This window comes from Elephantulus edwardii, unplaced genomic scaffold (genome assembly GCF_000299155.1).
Source record: "Elephantulus edwardii isolate Elephantulus edwardi_28Jun2011 unplaced genomic scaffold, EleEdw1.0 scaffold00471, whole genome shotgun sequence".
Classification (NCBI taxonomy): domain Eukaryota; kingdom Metazoa; phylum Chordata; class Mammalia; order Macroscelidea; family Macroscelididae; genus Elephantulus; species Elephantulus edwardii.
The window spans coordinates 662,862-666,071 of NW_006400221.1; the positions used below are offsets into that span (position 1 = coordinate 662,862).

General features: G+C 45.7%; 1 pseudogene; it reads left to right on the forward strand.

Annotated features, from left to right (window-relative positions):
* Window positions 1-936: 936 nt before the first annotated feature.
* On the forward strand, window positions 937-3,009 carry LOC102863652 (annotated as a pseudogene).
* The last annotated feature ends 201 nt before the right edge of the window (window positions 3,010-3,210 follow it).

The window sequence follows — 3,210 nt, forward strand, 5'->3', positions numbered from 1 at the left end:
CCAAGAAAACAAATAGGTCTGTCTTGGAGAGAATGAAACCAAGTTTCTCCTTGGAGGCTAGAATTTTGAAGCTCTGTCTCATAGGGCATGTGGCCAGGAGAGACCATTCCTTAGAGAAGAACATCTTGGTTGGAAGGGTGGAGGATTAGCATAGGAGAGGAACATCCCGAATGAGATGGGTGCCTGGGAAAATAGGTGTTGATATGTCAGAATTAGACTTATTCAGGACAGGGCAGGGTTCAGAGTTGATGTACATAGGGTTGTTATGGTTTGCAAGCAACTCGATGGCACATGACGACAACAACAGCATGTATCTATTCTTATACATGGAATCATATCTACATGGCTGTTGTTTTCTTCACTTAATAAAATTCCTCCTCTTTCCCTACCATGGCTTCATAATTTTCTATAATGTAAATTTTATAGAAATTACTTAGGCACCTATTATTGAATCTATAAGGGTTTTTTAAATCTCTTATATCTGCATATTGGCTATTTGCATTTATCTTTGTAATTTTTTTTCCTTTGTGATTTGTCTATACATCATTTATGCTTCTTTTTCTGGTAAATTATCTTTTTCCTATGAGGTTGTCTTATTGAACAATATAAGATTTTTATGTATTTTTTATAATAATCTTCTCATTTCATTTTCTTTGTAATTTTCTCATTCTTTAACTTTAAGAAAATAAATAAAACTAACACTGCATTTAAAATGTCTTTTGGTAGGAGATGACTCACATTGCAACATCGCATCCCATCTTCCCAACACCACCTGTCTGCGCAGAGTTGGCTCCATGGCTTAGTGGCAGAGAGGCTGTGGCGATGGGGGGTTGTGGGGAGAGAGGAAACACTTTTGTTAGGGGTGTCAGGCTGAGGCCCGACCTGTCTGGTAGATGTCATGTCTCATGTGGCCAAAACAGCTTGGGAGAGCGGGACAGTGTTGAAGCCAGCACAGAGGGCTCTGGAGCCATGTCCGTGCTGTTGGAGGAGCTCAGGCCAGCCCACTCAGCCCAGCTGCTCAGCCTGAAATCCCAGCTTCCAGAATCCAGAATTGTTGCTGACATCGAATTAGAAAACACCCTTGATCCTGACAACTACTATGAACTCAAAACCAGCCCCTACCCTATACTCAAGCTTCCCAATATCATTGGAGTTCACACCAGCCACTCCAGCTACACATTCTGCATCATCTATTGCAGGGGGCTCCAGGAACCGTGCAATGTCATCATCCTCTTCCTCAGAGTCTTGCTGCAGCAACAGCTAATAGGGCCCAAACCCAGGAGCAGGAAAGGTGTGAACGTGGAGAACAGGCTGCGGCCACTCGCTTCCCTAGTCCTGCACCTGCCTTTTCTGCTATTTCTGCAGTTGGTGTTTCTTCTGAGGACCGCTCATTGGGCCGTGCACCCCATGGTCAGATGTCCAGAGAGATGCTCAATGTAGAGACTTATGGGAAGCCAAATTTCATACTAAATATTTGTAATAAATTGAATGCTACTTGAGGTTATGAGAGAGGCAGGTACAAGCTGGAATTCACCCTGAAGCACTAAAGCAATCCTTAAATGTTTACAGGGGTAGACATTAAGGCAATCCTTAAGCTTTTTACAGGACTCTTGCATTGTATTTGCTAAGCCCTGCTTCCTGAGCCCAGCAGAAGGTTTTCAATAGAAAGAGCTTGGCTTCATTTGCATTGAATTCTCTTTGTGATTTACTCCCTGGCAATTTTCAGTAAGACACTTTGAAGCTGAGGTGGGAGCTTCAGTTTGCTTCAGTTGTTCAAGAATTGCTCACCTCCTACTTTACTTGTTTTCTCCTATATTCTTTTTGTTCTGCCTCATTAATACTTATTAATAGACTTTGCCCTCAGTCTGCAACAGAGACTCGTGGAAAACTCTACATGCTACCACCTACAACAGGCAGGTCGGCAACAGGTGAAACAGTACTTATCAACCACACTTGGGCCCAAGCTGGCCTCCCAGGCCCTTGTTCCACCGCCAGGGCCTACTAGTGCCCAGACTCTCTCAGCCCCTGAGATTGGCCATGCTACTGGCCCTTCAGGAAGAGCTCCTAACCATGGCACTGCTCACCATTGGGTCTAGTTCAGAGAAAGAGATTGATGATGTCATTGATGAGATCATCAGCTTGGAGTCCAGTTATAATGAAGAGATGCTCAACTATCTGCCTGGAGGCTGTAACTCCCCAGCATGTTGCCTGTGTCAGGAAATCTTGATATATACAGAAGTCAGGGTGTGGCCACACCAGCCATCACTGTCAGCAATTCCTGCCCAGCTAAACTTACCAACAACAAGCGAGAGATCTCTGAGACAGAGGCAAAGGCGCTTTTGAAAGAAAGGCAGAAAAAAGACAATCACAACCTAATTGAGCATCTCAGGTGACTCAACATTAACTACAGGATCAAGGAACTGAGCACCCTCATCCCTAAATCCAGTGACTCAGAGACGCACTGCAACAAGGGCACCATCCTGAAGGCTTCTGTCGATTATATCCGCAAATTGCAGAAGGAGCAACAGCCATCTGCGCTCCCTGAAACAGGCCAAGTGCAACCTACAGCTCCAAATTCAGGAACTAGAACTGCAAGTCCAGATCCATCGTCTGCTGGTACTTCCCACCTCAGGACCCCTCTCTTTCGCCACAACTTTAGCCTCTGATAGTCTTAAGCCAGAGCAGCTGGAATTTGAGGAAGAGGGCAGGCCAAGCACATTTCACATGGGAGGAGCACCTGTTCCAGATGCTTCTCATCAACAGTCCCCAGCACCACCTTCAGATGCTCTTCTGGACCTACACTTTCCCAGTGATCACTTCGGGGACCCCTTCCACTGGAGGCTGGAGGACATTCTGATGGAAGAAGAAGAGTGTGTTGTGCGAGGGTTGTCAGGGGGCACCCTGTCCCCACTGTGCACTGCCTCTAACTCTCTATTCTCTTCACTGTACCCTCATACCTCTAAAGCCAGCAGCCATCATAGCAGCTTCAGCATGGAGGAGGAGTCATGATCAGATCTCATCCCTTCCTTGGTGTTTCCTCACTCAGGAAAGTAGGGCAAGTCAGAATGAGGCCCTCCCTTTCCTCCTGTATGTCCCCTCATGAGACTATCTTACCCAAGTATTCTGAGGGGAGAGGAGATGAGATCAGGCTCTTCTCCTGTAATCAGGAAAAGAAAAGAAGTTAGATGAGACCCTATCCTTTTCCCAATA